This window comes from Humulus lupulus, chromosome 1 (assembly GCF_963169125.1).
Source record: "Humulus lupulus chromosome 1, drHumLupu1.1, whole genome shotgun sequence".
NCBI lineage: Eukaryota > Viridiplantae > Streptophyta > Magnoliopsida > Rosales > Cannabaceae > Humulus > Humulus lupulus.
This window is the reverse complement of record NC_084793.1, coordinates 202,799,211-202,818,881: the sequence shown is the minus strand read 5'-3', so window position 1 is coordinate 202,818,881 and position 19,671 is coordinate 202,799,211.

Below are 19,671 nucleotides of genomic sequence, written 5' to 3'. Positions count from 1 at the left end.
ACCAATTATAAGGAGGCAACTAAGCTGCAAGAATATCTTGAGGATAGCATGAAGGAGGCCAATGGTCTGGAGGAACGAGTCAAATTACTCGAAGAGAAAACTACCCAAAACTTGGAGAGGTTCCGAGGAGCCACCTTCAACTGCTTTTACATGTTTTGGAAGAATAATCAAGATTCAAATTTTGATTACCTTCCTAAGCGGGTAAAACAGGCTGAACTTGCCAAGTGCGTTGCTCGCTTGGAAGAAGAGAAAAGTGCCCAAGAATCTCCTGAAATCTCCTTGGCGACGGGCAAGGACAGTATCGAAGAAGAAGCCAGCCCTTCAGTCGACCAACAGTCTCAATAGGACCCCCTTCAATTGCACAGTAGATATTTTTACTTATGTAATTAAAACACCCAAACAGATTGCTTGTGGTGTTGAGACAATTTGCTGCCTAAGGCAGTTTTATTTACCATTTAATATTTTTAATTACATCCGAGCAGCAATTGCTCGTGGTGTAAAGACATCTCATTTTGATATTATAATAGTTCCACATTACTATTGCTATTATAACATCTGCTCGTATGACCGAATTTATCATAACACTTTATTATGATTTCACAAAATTAACTAATTTTTTTTTAAAATACTCTATGTGTCGTAGTATGCTTTCCCTTATTTTCCTCGTGTGTTTACATATGTTTATGATATGCATATGCTTTTCTCGCTCAATATCTTATATGCCCCCAAGTGATCGAGGAGTATAAGGTTCTCGGTCACTCGCCATATACCAATACCTGTTCGAACATTAATGGTCATGTACTTATAAACAATTAATGATAATATAGCAAAACAACACACATAATGAGCAAATAATTGTAAGAAATACAATAATTGGCAAGAATAACTGGCTGCGCACAATTCCTTTTATTTCTCGTAATAAAATGGACAAGATTCGTGTCTGTACGAGTGATCAAAAATTGATCTTACACTTATAAGCGGCTAGCCATCTAACTGGCCAGCCCTTGTTCAAAAACTTGTAAAAAGTAAAATTAATACTAGACAAATATTTAAAAAGAATTGTTCATTGATAATACTTGCGCATGTGTTCTCCATTCCAATAGCAAGAAACGAGATCTCCATTTAAGCTTGCAAGTTTATACGTGCCTGGTTGAAGGATTTCTTCAATCTGATACGACCCTTCCTAGTTTGGTCTGAGTACTCCAGCAGCCTGATCATGAGTGTTAAGAAAAACTCTACTAAGTACCAAATCTCCCACGTCAAACTTTCTTTTGCGTACTTTAGAGTTAAAATATTGAGCGACCTTTTGTTGGTAAGTTGTAACTCATAGTTGAGCCTGCTCACGCCTTTCGTTGACCAAGTCCAAAGACTCCATTAATAACTGGTTATTCGTACTCTTGCGGTATGTCATCCTTCTATGCGATGGTGGATCTAACTTAACGGGTTACATGGCTTCATACCCATAGGCTAAGGAAAATGGCATATGGCTTGTTGTTGTTCGGTGAGATGTCCTATACGACCAGAGTACTTTTGGAAATTGTTCTAGCCATGCTCCCTTTGCTTCTTCGAGTCTTTTCTTCAATGTGTCCTTCAGAGTTTTGTTCACAGCTTTAACCTGTCTGTTGGCTTGTGGATGGGCGGCTGATGAAAAGCTCTTTGTGATACCATGTCGCTCGTAGAAATCAGTGAAAAGGTCGCTATCAAATTGTGTGTCATTACCATATCGTCATACAATGTTTTTGACAACGAAATCCAATACTCTCTTGGTAGTGATTGTTGCGAGTGGTTCAGCTTCAACCCACTTAGTAAAGTAGTCGACAACAACTACAGTATACTTGACATTCCCTTTTCCAGTGGGCAAAGATCCAATTAGGTCAATTCCCCAAATTGCGAACGGTCATGGGCTTTGCATCTGTTTAAGATCATTTGGGGCTACTCAAGGTATCTAGGAGAATCGTTGGCATTTATCACACTTCTTAACGAATTCCATGGAATCTTCAATCATTGTAGGCAAGAAATACCCTTGTCGGATAATCTTCTTTGACAAACTTTGCCCCCCAGCATGATCTCCACAGAATCCTTCATGTACTTCTTGCATCAATTCCTTAGCCTTTTCCTTGGAGATACATCGTAATAAAGGCATGGAGTATCCCCATCTATATAATATTCAATCGAACAAGATAAACCGAGCCGATTTCCTTTGAAGCGTCCTTGCCTTATTCCTATTTACTGGTAACAATCCTTGTTCAAGATATTGTATGATGGGAGTCATCCATGTGTCGGACACTTGTATTACTAGGGAGGATTCTTTCGCTTGAATGCTTGGTGTTGATAAACGTTCGACCGGTACTATGGTCAAAGTGTCGACATCTTTGGCGCTTGCTAACTTGGCTTGGGCATCGGCGCTTGAGTTCTGGTCGTGAAGTACTTGCTGGAGAGTATACTTCTCGAACTGTGCTAGTAATTCCTTCGCCTTGTTTAGATAATCAACCATCTTAAGACCCCTTGCTTGATATTCTCCTATAATCTAATTAGCTACTAGTTGGGAGTCACTATATATTTGTAGTGAATTTATGTTCATATCCTTGGCTAGTCTCAATCCTGCGAGCAGGGCCTCGTACTCAGCTTCATTGTTGGAAGCTGTAAAGTTGAATCTGATCGCACAGTGAAACCAATGTCCCTCAGGGTGATTAAGATCAGCCCTGCCCCCGCGTTGTGCTCGTTAGATGACCCATCTACGAACAGTCTCCAGGCATGAGTTTGGTTTGTCTCTATTATCGGCTCGCTGGCAGGGAGTCTGGTGAATTCAGCAACAAAATCTGCTAAGGCCTGTCCCGTTATAGCTGCTCAAGGTGCATAGGAAATTTCAAACTGCCCCAGCTCAACCGCCCATTTTAATAGTCGACCAGTGGCTTCTAGAATCTAAAAGACTTGTCATGGTGGCTGGTCAATAAGCACTATTATGGGTGAGATTGAAAGTAGGGTCGCAGTTTTCTAGACGCTAATATCAAGCAGTAAGCCAATTTCTCTATAGGTGGGTATCGTAATTTCGCTCCCACTAGCCTTTTACTTACGTGGTATACTGCTTTTTGAATGTTGTCTTCCTCCCTGATTAAAACAGCACTGCATCATACTCTCTTATGGCTAAGTAGATGTACAAAGTCTCACCTTCGACCGCCTTGGACAAAATGGGCGGTTGCAATATATGGGCTTTGAGCGCCTGGAAAGCTTGTTCGCATTCTTCTTTCCATTCAAAAACTGTGTTTCCTCCGAGTAAATTAAAAAATGGGACACACTTGTCTGTAGACTTAGATATGAATCTACTCAGGGCAGCAATTCTTCCTGTCAGGCTTTGCACATCTTTGACTTTGCTTGGTGACTGCATCTTGATCAGTCCTTGAATATTTTCAAGATTGGCTTCGATTCCTCACGAGTTTACTATGAATCCCAAAAAAATTTCTGATCCAACACCAAAGGAACACTTTAGAGGATTTAGCTTCATCTGATATTTGTTCAAGATGTTGAAGCATTCCTATAGGTCCTTGACATGTTCACTGACTTTTCTCGACTTGACCATCATATCATCGACGTAAACCTCCATGTTGTTGCCGATCAATTCTTTGAACATGTGGTTGACTAATCTCTGGTAAGTCACACCAATGTTTTTCAAACCGAAGGGCATTACTTTGTAGTAGTAAAGTCTCGAATCTATTCAAAAGCTAGTGTGGTCTTCGTTAGCTGGATGCATACTAATTTGATTATAAACGGAGTACACATCCATGATTGACAAAACTTCATGTCCTGATGTAGCATCGACCGGCTGGTCGATTCTTGGAAGTGGGAAACAATCCTCCGGGCAGGCTTTATTAAGGTCTGTGAAATCCACGCACGTCCTCCACTTGCCATTTGGCTTGGGAACTAGTATGGGATTAGAGACCCAAGATGGATAAAATGCTACCCTGATGAATCCATTTTCCTTCAGCTTCTTGTCTTCTCCTTTTAGGGCTTTAGATATGTCTTTGTTGAGCAGCCTTCTTTTTTGTTGCACTGGTGGATGATTTTTGTCTATATTCAAGATATGACTAATCATTGCTGGTTCTATCCTAACCATATCTTTATGCAACCAGGAAAAGACTTCCTGGTGCCTCTTCAAAAACACCACAAGTTTTTTTATATTGTTGTGTCTAAGTTTTTACCGACTTTCACAACCCTAGTTGGATCTTTCTCTTCTAGTTGGACCTCCTCGAGGCCCTCCATGGGCCCAATGTTTTCTTCTAAATCCCTAAAGCGATGATCTAAGTCCCTATCCTCACTTTGGGCAACTCCCTATTTGGTGACTTTTTCACCTGGTTGGGCTTGTGATTCATTTACTACCAGCAACCTTTTCTTTGCTGTGCTCCCCGATCCACCTCATCTTGCCTTCGTGATCAAGGAGTTGTAACATTCTCTAGCCTCTCGCTTATTTCCCAACACACATCCAACACATGCATGGTTGGAAACTTCATAGCCAGATGCCAGACCAAAGTTACGGCTCGCATATCGAAGAGTATGGGTCTTCCGATCACAACATTGTTGCGGACAGAAAATCAACTACTATAAAAGTAGCGAGCAGTATCTTGTTCGCGGGTGCAGTTCCTGCTGTGACTGGGAGTCTTATCGACCTGGTTGGTGCTAGCCCTTCGCTAGAAAAACCATAGATGGTTTGGTTGCATGGCTCTAAATCTTGCACAGATAAATTCATTCTTTCCAGTGAAGATTTGTATAAATTATTTACCGAGCTTCTTGTATCCACCAAAACTCGTTTTACCAACATGTTTGCGATCTGAACATCCACGACCAAAGGATTTGAGTGCAGGAATCAGACATGTTGTGCATCTAGCTCGGAGAAAGTTAGTAATTCTTCCTCTGTTCGAGCTTTTTTGGGAGTTCGCTCCTCGATGTTTAGCATTTTGATGTCCTGATCATAACGTAGGGTTCTGGCATATCTCGCCCTTGCCTTACCACTGTCAACTGATATATGTGGACCTCTGCAGATAGTCAGCAATGTACGAGCAATAGGAGCTGGCTGCAAAGGAGGCGAGCGTTGGCGCACAAGTGCTTGCTCGTTGCCTCCATGAGCCTCCTGCTGAGAATTTCCTCCTGCTTATACATATCTCCTCAGATGTCCTTGTTGAATAAGGAATTATATCTCGTCCTTAAGTTGGTTACACTCATTGGTATCGTGGCCATATTCGTTGTGAAAATGACAAAACTTAGTTGTATCCCTTTTGGATATGTCTTTCTTGATCAGGGCCGGTCTCCTAAAAGGAACGGTGGTATGACTGGCCTGATACACTTTAGCGTGGCTATCGACCAAGGTAGTATAATTGGTGAACCTTGGTTTGTATCTATTTTTTAGGGTGCTTGTTATTATATGTAAATGGTTCAGTGTTGTCCCTTTTCCACCATTCTTATTGTTACCTTTGTCGTTTTCGTTGGGTTTACCAGACCCGCTGGTGGCTTTGGTCGAGTCTTCCTTCTTACCTTGGTTAACCTTTGGGGATTTTCCTTCATTGGCTATGGCCTCCTCGAGCTTGATATATTGGTCTACTCGATCAAGAAAATTCTTGAGTGCTCTTGACTCCATTCTTCCATAGACTACTCTAAAGGGGAGAATTTCATTGCACTCCAGCTGTGATTTTCATTATCTTTCCCTCGCCTCCAATAGTTTTGGCCTGAGCAACTGCTCACATAAACCGTTGTATATGTTGGGAAAAATTATACAGGATCTTGTTTATTTTCATGTAAATCATATATTAAACATATTAATATAAGAAAACCTAGAACATGTTTCTAAAATTGAATTCATATAGAGGTAATGATAAGAATACTTACATTATTGTCGAATGTCGACCAGCTGATTAGCCTATGTTGGATGTACTCAACCAGCATAAAACTGTCCGCAAAACTCATTCAGAAACATCTCCCAGGAAATTATACTGGTCGGAGGGAAGAAAGGATCAAAGAGAAACAAACAGAGTTTTTATGTGGTTGGGGCGTTAATGAGCCTTAGTCCACAAGTCTATTGTATTAGCTTTTAGAGAGCTTTTGACAATGGAGTTTTCTACAAGTATTTGCAGATTAATAGCTTACAAGAGAAAATCTTGGATCCCCGCTACAGTGCACAACTGGTCATATTTATATGCAATCAGGTGCAATGGGCTTGGGCCGGATTAATCCCGGCCCAATAGAGATGTAATCATGGTTTACTCGCTAATGGAGTCATAATTCAAAGGATGTGGCTTAATAAAACATATTAATCAAGGCATATTGGGCTGGCTTGGGCAGAGCCAAGCCTTACAGCTGCCAATAATACATAACCTCAGACCGGTCTGCATGGGCTTCTAAGGGGATCCTGGGGATAGGATCTGTCAGAGTAGTGGACATATTGTTTCCTAGGAATAGCGTACGTTTTGTGCATAACCTCTTCTGCAAGTTAGTTGAGGAGGCCAACTTCCGTGTTTCTTGGGGACATGTAAGCATCAAGGAAGATCAAACTCGCCCTATCCGGACGTCTGGTATGGGTTCCTTTACTAATGTCCTGGTTCATTAACTGGAATCCTGGTTCTCTCACCAGGACAAGTTCATTCTTAACAATTTCTATTCCCTGACTAGTAAGCCTGCTACCTCTATTGGTATCCTGAAGGATACAGACAGGTTGGGGCAGAGAAGATGAGTTGGCATGCATCTTGGTCCCGGTTCCCTTGTTATGGTCGTGCCCATCGAATATTGTTGGGCTCATTGACTATTGGGTCGTTAAGACTTTCTTCTTCCCTGTTCTTCGGCCAAGGGACGGGCCTGGATCTCTGTGAGGGAGCCCATGGACCCATTGCGTCATGCCACGTGTCTCGAGGGGAAAATAGGGATAACATAATCATATTTATATTCCACTATGATTACGTCACTATAAATATGATTAGCTATATGCTCGGGATTTAATAGAAGTTTATATTAAACAAACAATCATGAAAATAAAACATGCGTGCAAAATGATTGACCAAGTCAAAAATTGATTTCTATTATTTTATTGATAATAAAATGAGATTACAAAGAAATTGGGTTTTAATTAGGGCATAAAACCCCAATAGTATATACACTTAAAGAGTTTCTCCTTCCTTCTGTTGAATGTCGACCAGCTGATTAGCCTATGTTGGATGTACTCAACCAGCATAAAACTGTCCACAAAATCCTTCACAAACATCTCCCAGGAAACTATACTAGCGAGAGGGATCTTGAAGTATCATTCCTTGGCAGAGTCAGACAAAGTGGCAAGAAAAATCCTTCACCGAGCATCTTCAGACACCTTCTAGATGTTTATTTGTATCTCAAACTTGTTTACATGAGATACTGCTTCTTCTCCTCCAAAGAAGTTGGGCAGGACTTACATTTTGAATTTGCTCGGGATTTCTACCACAACAATTCTATTAACGAATGGGGTGCCCTTTCTTCGATCATACTCTATGTGGAACATTTTATTCTCGACCAGCTGCCACACGACCTGATTCAAGGCATCTATCTGAGCCTAAACAACATCTGGTATTATAGGAGCTACTGGAGCCGAGGGAAGTACTCATCATGTATTTCCCTTCGATCATTGAGCACATTCCTCAGATCTTCATCCCTATGTCTTAGCTTACTTGCACATAGTCGGTCATAGACGTTGGGTTGTTTAGGTTGTCCCATAGTGTAACGACCCAAAATTTGTTAATAAGGCCTTGATTAGTGTGCAGGGAGGGCATAATTGGTATATGTGTGATTTTAATTATTATATGCATGACTATATGATTATGTTGATATGTGAAATGCATGATTATGACTATTACATATGCATGTGGGCCATGGTTAGCTTATAAGGGAATATTTGTAATTTTGGCCCGTTGATGGCATAAATGTGATTGTATGTGATAAATTGTTGAGACCACATTATTATGTAGATATATTTGCAGTATATGGATCGAGATGGTCCTAGTGAGCAAATTGGCGAAATAGTCACGACGGGGATTTATACCCAGCTCGGGGGGGAGCCTGGGGTATTTTGAGGAATTTAGAAAATATATCGAGGATTATTAGACATTAGATAAATAATTGGTAATTAATTGGATGACGGGGTTAATTGGTAGATATTAGGAACATTTGAGGAATTAGTGGGACCTAGGGGCAAAATGACTAAAATGCCCTTTTAAGCATCCTATAAAGATTGATAAGGTTGGAGGGGGAAATAAGTCTTTAGGCTATTAGAGATATACTCATAATTACTTAGGAATAAACCAGAAAGAAGTGGAACCTCCTGCTCATTCTCTCTCATGATTTCCTCTCGCTCTCTCTCTTTCTCTCATTTGAGCTTTGAAGCTAAGGAAGAAAAGGCAATGAATTGGGCATTCAAACTGTGTTTCATTGAAGAAAATTGAAGAAAAGAGAAGGCTTGAACTGTTGAAGGAAGTTGGAAGTTATTAATCTAGGAAGCAAAAGCTGGGACTTGGGAGAATTTAGCCATTGTTGAGGTAAGAACTCTAGTTTACATCCTTGAATTTTGTTGGATTTCTGGGTATAAATTAGTTGATGAATATAGTTGAATTGGGATAGTAATTGAAGGGTAATTACTGAGGGTTTTGGTGTTTAAAATAAGTGGTTTAATCTTGAACTCGTAGCTAGCTTGGAGTTAAATTAAAAAGGTTTGCTAAGGGGAATTCTGGGTTGGTTTCTTGGTGTTCTTGGCTGGGAGATGCATGGAAAGACCCAGATTTTTCTAGGTTCGAAGGGGGCACGCTGCGACCCAGCCTGGGGGCGTCGCGGCGCGTGTGGAAATTTTGGCCTAGGGATGCCTCTGACTTGGGGTCGCGCCGTGAGTCACTAGGCCAAGTCGCGGCCCGCCTCCCCATTGGCTTGGGTGCTTGCTCTCTGACTTGGGGACAAGTCGCGACCCACCTGGGGATTTTAGCCTTAGAAGATTTCCTAGAGTTGGAAAGGCTCAGGGGTTTGAACCTAGGCGCTCGGGACAATTTCTACTACCCGGTTTAGTAGAAATTGAGGTCCCGAAGGCTAGTTTTTGTCTCCTAGGTATTTTAGTTCAATTGGAAGTTGATGGATACCCATTGGCCTTTGTGACTAGGTTTATCGCCAAGGCTCGGGGCTAAGGATCGTGCTCAGAACCATTTCACTTTCTGCACTCTGAATTAAAGGTAAGAAAACTGCAACCTTGTGTGGCTGTGTTGGGCTAAGGTTCCCTATATTTGAATACAGATGTTGTATGATTATGATATGCCATGTGAGCATGAAATAAATGGTCTAAGAGTGTCGAGACTGAGAGCTGAGGTTAGCTAGACAATCACTGAGCTAGGCCTAAGTGAGCCGAAGTCAATGGGTGAAATAGAGGGTGCGGCCTAAGGGTGTCGACCCTGAGTATTGTATGATGATTATGATAAACTGATGAGTATTGATATGTTTACCATTGCTAATCTGGTACTTATAGCTTGTTAAAATACTGGGATGAATGGATTGTGAATCATTGACTGTCCTCTCTGATTAGGTGACTATTATAACATGCTGAATAATCTGCTATGCTATATGGTTTTCTTACTGGGCCTTGGCTCACGGGTGCTATGTGGTGGAGGTAAAGGCAAGGGTAAGATGGATCAACCATGAGTTGGAGAGCTGTGGGGGCGAGGTGTACATTGCCAGCATCTCGTCCGCTACGGCCGAGGTGTTGTATAGGCATAGAAACGTAGTGTCCCAGAATTTTTTACTTAGCTAGATAGTAGTAGTAGTGAGTATAGTTTGTAGTATGTTAGTTTCCGTGGATTTTGGTTCAAGCCAGGACTTAGTTGGAAACTCTTAGCAACAGTTATGGATTTTATCAGTTTAATCTATAGTTTAGAAATATTAATTATAACATAAGGTTTGATTAATATTGTTGGTCCTAGAAATACATTTATTATAACCTAAGGTTTAGATAGAACTATTAAGAATGTGACACTTGTCTTAATCATGTTTATTAAGGATTTAAGTATTTTTGATGAATAGTTTGAATAAAAGAAAGATCTAGAAGCTCTAAAACCTTCCAACAACTGTTAGGATCATGTTTAGACTTAGTCAAAGCTGTTTTATCAATTCAAAATATGCTGAAAAAGTGCAAATAAGTGTTTGATATATCAACGTATGCCGATATATTGTAGCTATAGGGGCCAATATATCGCCTACGGAAGATAGGAAAATCATGTCGACTTCGCACGAACAATCGAACATGGCTCGAGAAAATGGTATAGGCGATATATCGCCCAGGGTAGGCGATATATCGCCCCTGGTGCATCATTTTTTAATCTTGATTTTTAAACTTAAAAACAGCCTTAACCACTTGGACCTACCTTTGAACGATTTTTGACAGAGTTCTGGGCATCTGTTGAACGAAAATTCAAATCTTTTTCATTTTATATTTATTTATTTATTCAAATTAAAAGGTGTTAGTTTCACTCCTTGAGCTCTATAAATAGGACCTATTACTAAGCCATTTTCTTCATTCTTCAAGCAGTCTTCAGAGCCTTTAAGTTGCTAAGGTTACTATAGAGAGAAACACTTGGGTTTTTGGGTTAAAAGCTTTATCATTCTAAGCTTTTCTAAACACATGGGAAGTGAGATATAGTGTTATTTCGGTATCGAGGTGTAGATCAAAGTCATATTTCATCAAGGTATTCTTATCCTTAAGTTCAGTTTTCATGGTTCTTTAGTTTTCTTTTATTTTCTTTCAGATCCTAACTCTTGAAACTTAAGGTTCTTTTCGGTAAGTTTCTTCTGGATGGTTTAGTTCTCTTTTCATTTTCATTCTTTAGAAATACTCATGGTTTTGCTGTTGGTTTTTAGGAGTGTTCCAATCCCGTTCTTGTTCTCAAATATCCCGGTTTTTGGTAAGGAAAATAGGATAGATTATATGTGTTTATATGTTTATGTTATGATATGTTTTATGCTATGATATGTGTTGACGGTAAGAACTCGTCAACGATTGATGGTTAGAAAAATTTGATCTCTATACTATAGGAAGCTATGAATCGGATAGAAAGAACTCTAAACAACAGGAGAAAACTTAGGCAACCATGAATACCAGAAACATATATTTCTTAAGTCTCGTTTTTACATTCAGTTTTCCAACCCCGTAGCCTGAGGGGTTGGAGTCTATTTATATGGGGGGGCTCTATTGGCCCTGGATACAAACAAGTCCCAGACCACAGGGACGTACATAGGTACTCTGATAATGTAGTGGCTCAGGGCGTAGTGGGGTCTACCCTGATGGTGTCAGAGTCGTGGCCTAGGACATAGTACTGTCGGCTCTGGCGTGTGGTCGGGGGTGTCCAAGTGGTACCACTACTCTTCGTACAGGTCCGTACCGCCACTACTCCTTAGACGCAGATCATAGGGTCGTGCATTTGTTCTTTTCATAACCGTACACCTCGTGTCAGCGCACGTGTTCCGTACTCGGTCGTCCTCATCAATTCCCATTCAATGCTCCATGTTCGTTTGGCATATCAACAAGGTTCCCCCAAGTGATCTCGTGCCTATGCCAAGGAGGCTTCAACCTATGCATGTCCTGAGAAGTCAAGGTGCCAAGGGTCAGGGCTGGCCTATGCGGATCGTATAGACACGAGGCTAGCAGCAAGAGCGTCGTGGCAAGGCCACACCCTCGCATAGCGAGGCTGGCCCTTTTTCCTCAGGTATGGGCATGGCACGGGCATCGCAACAAGGTAGCACCCTCGCATAGCGAGGCTGCCTCTCCTCCTTCCAGGTGCAGCGTCGCGAGGCTAGGAGCACGGATGCCACAACAAAGCCCCCACCCTCGCATAGCGAGGCTGACATTCCTCCTCCGAGTGTAGGCAAGGCTTGATGCCCAATGGAACGGGGCGCATGCGGACGACCAGTTGGGGACCCTCGCATAGCGAGGGTGAAGTTCGGATGGGCAAGTGGCCGAGGGCCCTCGCCTAGTGAAGGTGTCTCGTAGTATAGAGCTTCATCCGTGAATAGAATTCTCAAGGAGAAATTTCCACATTTACACTTCCCCCCGAGTCTATAATTACACTTTTAAGTGTGTTTGTAGACTCTCTCCACTTCTCTTGCCTGACATGCACGGCCAATCTTAGGGGATTTTACCTTGGCAATTTTTCCAATTTGAAGAAGCATGAGGTGAGGCTTGGGGTTGTGTTTCTTTTTAGTGTCCAAAGAAACACAAAAGTCACCCAACACTTGGGGATCCATGAAAGATCCTAAGATTTCATAAGGACCAATCATCCTCCATCGCGGATCCCAAGGTTACCCATACTCTTGATCTCCACCATTTATAGGGAAATAGATCCAAGGGCTAGGGAGCATTGACTTTCCCTATAACTACTCCAAGGCTTGAAACCACTTCTCTACACAAAGACTTGCTTAGCCTAGTGGTATTCCCTCTAAGCCTCTTCCAAGAGCCCCAAGGTTCTATTCTCAATAGAAGCATTTTTGAGGTACCCCTTCTTTTATTTCCATTCTCCTTTCTTTCTCTTTTTTTTTTTGTTTTGTTTTAATAATTTTTTTTTTCTTTTTAGCTTCGTGGTGACGCTGGGCATTACCTCGCTCTTACGGTCTTGCTCCTGCTCCTTCGTAAGTCTGTCCTTGCGTCCCCTCAGCTTCGTATTCCCACAGGTATGTCTCCTTCATCTCTTCTCCCTTTTGTTTTGCAATGATTATACGAGGGTAGAATTGATGGTTGCATGACACTCAACCTTCAAAGTTTAGCATTTTCTTCGCATAGCCTTTCCAGTACCCATACACCGGCCCTTTTCTTATACCCTCGCACTTGTGTTGTAGATATTGAGTCGCCCTTATGCGTACACGCCCTCGAGTCTTAGCTTGTCCATGGCGTCTAGGCGATGTCCCGAAGGTCCGTCTAATGTTGAATTTATTGAGTTGTCCTCCTCCGACTCGGAGGTCGACGCATGTAAACCCTCTAGACGCGGGGGTGTGCGGGCGCTTTACCTCAGGAGACTATCTTACCTTAGACATAAGGCGTACTGTCTAGAGAGGGAGCTGGAATCCCATCCCGGGGACGCGGGTTCTGATCTCTTCCCCCGGCAAGCGACATACATTTCCCAGCTACAATTCACCCTCCAGGATTGCCTTTCCGAAATTTCTTGCCTAGAAGAAAACTTGCCCCCTGAGCCTTTTTCCTTTTGTCGTGACGAGTCTCCCAATTACGTGGATTCCTCCTTTGAAGGCGGTAGACATGAATTGGTTGAGCCGGAGTTCCTTTCCATGGTGCCGCCCGTGTTCCCTCTCCTATCCCCTGTCTTGCGCCCTAGGGTCAAGCAAAGAGCTGGTAGGCATAGGACATGTGGGGGATCTTCTAGGACCTTAAGAAAGTCTGTTGCTCATAAACTGCCTTACTTTGTCCAGGTACCCGAGATGCCGAAGAGAGTCTTGGACACTTCTGATGAAGTTGGAAGGTCTACTGTTACCCTGAAGAAGTTGGGCAACATGCTGAAAGCCCATAAGTTACCCTTGAACCTCAAGTTCGTTATACCAGAGTGCAAGGAACGCGCATCTGCACCGCAAAAGGGGTTCGTGGCATTTAGTGATGCCATAATCCGATCTGGTGGAGCTCTGCCACTCCACTCTTTCTTCATCAAAGTGCTGGACTACTTTGAATTGGCGCCACTACAATTGTCCCCCAACTCCTGGGTGATGCTCAGCTGTTTGTATGTGTTGTACCATCAAGTGTACTCTAGGGGGCCTTCCACAAGTGAGGTTCATTACTTCTTCACCCTGAGGGAGAATACATCAGCCCCCGGGTTCTACCAACTCCAGAAAGTCGCGGCCCTTAAAGGGAGTTCCCTCTTGGAGGGATCTATTTCCAATAGGGGGGCGTGGAAATCAGACTACTTCTATACTTATAGTGGGCAGACCCGATACTCTAACTTCAACACCCCACGTAAGGCTATCCTCACTTTGATCCCATATACCAAAAATTTCTCTTATTATTCGACCTCTTTTTTTTTTATATAGTTCTTGTAACTGTGGTTATTTCCTTTCATTTGATGGCAGGTCTCTTGGGGGTCGTTGGTCCCAACTTGAAACGGGTGGCTCATGACCGGGTAATACAAATCCTGGCTATGCTGAAGGCATCCAAACAAGCCAGCGCCCTTTTCACAGAGAGCAATCTCCACTTGTGCGGGCTACTGACCCCGGACCAGAAAGTTACCTTATGCTCCATCTCCCCTGAATCTGAGGATCCGCGCCCCGCGTCACCCGACTTTGTTGATTTACCCCCAGCGCCACCCGTACTTGAGAGTCCATGGGTATATGGTCATGATGAAAGGAATTATGATGAAGCGGCCGATAGGGACTATGTCTACTCCCCGGGTGACCATATGGACGTTGAGGAGACTGTGGTGTCTGAGAATTACTCCTGCTTGTACTCTGTTACTGGCAGGGCTAAGGGTATAGCCGATGACGGTCACATTGGCGGTGCTACCTCTCGGATGTCGCCTTTAACGCCTGGCGGCGAGTTTTCCTTCGATGCCCCTGCCCCTTGCCCCTCTGTGCCTAGAAGGAATTTTGTCATTCCTTCTTTTGATGGGGTTCCTTCACCCCCGAGGGGGCCTCCTAGGTGGGCCTCCACAGGCGTCTCTTTACCCCAGGAAGCGACTCCACACTCTTCTGCCCCCCGCACTACTGCAGATGGGTCGGGGCCTTCCCGGTCCCCCTCCTTGCCAAAGCGGGCCTCGGCAGGTACTCACGCCTCTCCCGGCCCAGCTCATGTTTCTATTCCTGGAGATCATCCTCTGGCGAGCCAATATGGGGAAGCCATGAGCCATCACTTAGGAAACTTTCCCAAAGGTGAATGGGGGACGCTACACGATGTCCCTGAGGCTCAGCTAGAGAGCGCCTACATGCGAGCCTCCCTACAGGTAATTGTCGCGATACTTGGTTTATTCATTTGTGCTGGCCATATATATACTTTTTATATTATTTCTGGCATATCGTCTAACCCTTGAGGCTTTGCTTTATATTCTCGCCCTCACACAGGCTTCCATTTTGAACCATCGACTGCTTGCCTCCCACTCTTCATCAACCCAACGGTTGCAACACGAGCTTGAGGAGGCACTGGGGAACCTATCGGTGGCTCAGACTGCATAGGATACCTTGTCAAGTCAATTGGCCGAGGCGGTATGCCAGAGGGATACCGCCTTGGCCCGGGCTGCATCAACCTCTCATGCCAACATTCAGCTGGAGGCTACCGTCCAAACTCTGAACGGGAGGATCGCTGTGCTCGAAGCTGAGCTTATGACCGTTGAGGATCGCATAATCGATAAAACATTGCATGCTGTCTGGAGGACTAATCCCACTGTTGACTTATCTTCTTTTGGGGACTATGCCGTCGAGAGGATTTCTGAGTGGCAGGGTCGAGGTGGAGATTTGTAGGTCCCCTTGTACTCAGTCTATGTATGCCTTGGGTGTGTAATCCCTTGCACCACTTCTTCTCTTTTTGTTTTTTGTTTTTATCAAATTTAAGGGGCTCTAGCAAGTCCCTCTTATTACTGTTGTTCGTGGGCTATATGTTTTTCTTTGATTTGATGAAGATAATTTTTCTGGTGCACGTTGATTATACTTGTAAGGACACGTTAACCCATTGGGCTGTTGTGGTCCTTTTATGTTCTTTGCGCGCGCTTATTAATTTTTTGCGAGAAGCGTCCTTCTCGTCCTTATACATAGTACTATTTTTTTCCAAGGGTCCCTTGTAAGACCCTTTTTGGGCTAGCCGGCTTAATGGCCGATCTAGACTTATCGGGTGATTCCCTCCTTACAGCCTCACCTCTTGGGGTGTCGGCCTTTCGTTGGAGGTTATTCTTTTTTAACTGCTCCCTTGATATTCATAAGGGTAGCTAATCCTTTTGAATATAAGAGAGATTTTTTTTTTGTTTACTTTTGTCGTCCTACCCCCCAAGTACCTGGTGAGATTTATCTTGGCGGGGACTTTAGTTGATGCTTGCACAAAGAAGTAAGTAACATACGAAGTGGAAAACAGTTTCATTCATAGTAGTCAGATTACAACGATATATAAATAGATAAAAGGCTTACATCTACTTGGGAGGTTATCTAGGTAACCTCTTTGATTCTCGTCTACTAAAATAGCATACCCTGCAACAAACTAAACATAGCTACTACCTGCATCAGGCGTGGGAGCCTTACTGCTACCCGGTTGGGTCCTTCACGATTCTGGGATCTAGTTCCTGTGGGTCTGTGCCCCCATGCACCACCATCGTCATCGGTTCTCGCAGTTTCGCAGAAGTGTGAAGGGTGGTGTTATAACACTCTCTAGCCTCTCTTTGTTCTCCCTTCATGCCTGCTACCCCACCAGGAGTTGGGAACTTGACGGTGAGGTGATATATTGAAGTGATTTCTTTCAATTCTCTTAGGGATGGTGTCTACCCTGATGGTGTCAGAGTCGTGGCCTAGGACTCTGATAATGTAGTGGCTCAGGGCGTAGTGGTGTCTACCCTGATGGTGTCAGAGTCGTGGCCTAGGACATAGTACTATCGGCTCTGGCGTGTGGTCAGGGGTGTCCAAGTGGTACCACTACTCTTCGTACAGGTCCGTACCGCCACTACTCCTTAGACGCAGATCATAGGGTCGTGCCTCTGTTCTTTCCATAACCGTACACCTCATGTCAGCGCACGTGTTCCATACTCGGTCGTCCTCATCAATTCCCGTTCAATGCTCCATGTTCGTTTGGCATATCAACAAGGTTCCCCCAAGTGATCTCGTTCCTATGCCAAGGAGGCTTCAACCTATGCATGTCCTGAGAAGTCAAGGTGCCAAGGGTCAGGGCCGGCCTATGCGGATCGCATAGACACGAGGCTAGCAGCAAGAGCGTCGTGGCAAGGCCACACCCTCGCATAGCGAGGGTACCTCGCATAGTGAGGCTGGCCCTTTTTCCTCAGGTATGGGCATGGCACGGGCGTCGTAACAAGGTAGCACCCTTGCATAGCGAGGGTCCCTCGCATAGCGAGGCTGCCTCTCCTCCTTCCAGGTGCAGCGTCGCGAGGCTAGGAGCACGGATGCCACAACAAAGCCCCCACCCTCGCATAGCGAGGCTAACATTCCTCCTCCGAGTGTAGGCGAGCCTTGATGCCCGATGGAACGGGGCGCATGCGGACGACCAGTTGGGGACCCTCGCATAGCGAGGGTGAAGTTCGGATGGGCAAGTGGCCGAGGGCCCTTGCCTAGTGAAGGTGTCTCGTAGTATAGAGCTTCATCCGTGAATAGAATTCTCAAGGAGAAATTTCCACATTTACAATATGTATATGTATAATTATGTTTTGTAGTCCTTGGGAATATGACTTGCTTAGATAGCAAGCCCCAAGAATTTTTATCATTTTCATGGTTTAGAGTTATGATTTACCCTACCTCGATTAGTAGACAAAGGACCTAGATGAGTTATCATATACTACCATGTGATCTAACCTACCTCGATTAGTAGACAGAGGACCTAGATGGTTTATCACATGCCGTGTTAATGAGTTAATGGCCATTAATATTGTAGTCCTATATGTTATATGTTTTTATAGTATATGTTTATGATAAAGTCTTATGTTTATGATTTATGTGTTAGTAGATTTTCCTTGCTGGGCATTAGGTTCATTCCTTTATTTTTAGCTTGATGTAGGAAAATGATTATGGAAGGCAGAAAGATTCATTGCAGCTTGACTTGTGTGTTGAGGATGAATGGATTGAATAGACTACGTGTCGTTCGAGGATGACGTTATTTTTAAGTCTTTTGAATTATGTTTCTTTTGTATTTCCGCACTTATTATTTAAACAATTAATTCAAAGTTATGTTTTATGTTTTACAACAATGGGTACACATACCGTATTTTATATTTCATATTTTACTTTGTATTTTGCACAATATTTATTTTGGGGTTTTAAATAAAGTTATGTTATTTCTTATGTATGTTTCCAAAAATAGTAGCTATGTCTAGTAGTTTTAATGGTCCAAGGTCTTAGAAGTAGTTGGGTCATTACAAGAAAACCTAGAATGTGTATTTTTCCATTAGAGTGGCCTTTGCTTGTATTTGACTTTTGAAAGTTTGTAAATTTGTCCTTTAACCCTGCTTATGGGATCCCACGTACTAAACATTTATTAAGAAATATATATCTGTTTATGTCAAAAATCTCTTAAACCTAACTTGTTTATGACTTGAGGAGCACATTTTCAACTAAACAACTTGATTAGCAAGTCTTGCACTACTTTAAACACACAGTGTAACGGTCTTGGTTACCCAGGGCGTTACAACTTGGTATCAAAGCGATATGGGTTTAAGGGTTCCTGAAGACTGGCTGGATCTATACATTCACCGCTAAAGACAAGCTCGACTCAGGGTTTGATAATTGTATATTTGTGCTTATATGCTTAAGTGTTTGAAAGGAATATGAATGCTTCAATCTCTATGATTAATAGGGAGCATGAGATACTGATAGGGCTTGGTCGTTGACTGCTATGTGATGATATTGAGGCATGCTTATTAGCATTGCTATTTCATGTGGATGAATATTAGGATAATTTTTTATATCTTAATTGCTTGTGATTGGTTGAGTTCCAATGGTGAATCATGAAAAGAATGTTACTCTGACATCATAGTCTAACCGTCGAGTCGTTGATTGCAAATTAACTTGGATAGCTATGCATCCAAGGCGATCCATACGACTAGTCGACACTGGGTCTGAGGCTAGAGATGATGACCAGGGCCAGAACCCTCCGCCAGTCCCTGAGAATTGGCAGCAGATACTGAAGGACATGCAAGCTCGAATGTAGAATCAGGAAGAGCAGATTCGATTACTGAGACAGTAGGATCCATCAGGGAGTGTTGTACCTATTGTGCCACCTATTTTGGCACCAGCTGTACAAGCACCTGAGATTGGGAACAGGTGGGAGCCACTGTACGAGCGGTTCAGAAGGCAGGATCCTTTAATTTTTGAGGGAGGACCAGATCCACTGAAGGCCGAGCAGTGGATGAGTATGATTACCTCTATCCTAGATTTCATGAGGGTGTAAGGTAATGATAGGGTGGCCTATACCACCTATATGCTAAGAGATGATGCCCGCATTTGGTAAGAAGTGGCATCACAGACCAGGGATGTATCTACTTTGAGTTAGGATGGGTTCAGAGACTTGTTCAGTCAGAAGTATTATAACGTTGTCGTCAGGGCAGTGAAAGTAAACGAGTTTGTGGGATTAGTACAAGGCAACATAACAGTTACATAATACGCTCTGAAGTATGACATATTTGCAAAGTTCGCACCAAATCTAGTGCCTACCGATGTAGCCAGGCAGGAAAGATTTATCAGAGGGCTTAATCCTATGATTGCCCGAGATGTGAGAATTACAACAGTACCTGGGGGGGCGACTTATGCCCAAGCTGTTGAGAAAGCTCTTACCGTTGAGGAAGCAGAGAACAAGATTTGGAGGGAGAACGCTGCAATACGGGAGGTTCGTAGGGCGGTGCCTCCATATTCAGGGTCTGGTAGGGGCGGGGGCCCCCGTGATCTGAAGAGGAAGACCCCTAACGCTTTGACCGCTGTTGGTCCTGATAGGAGGGGTCGGGGTGTTCAGGG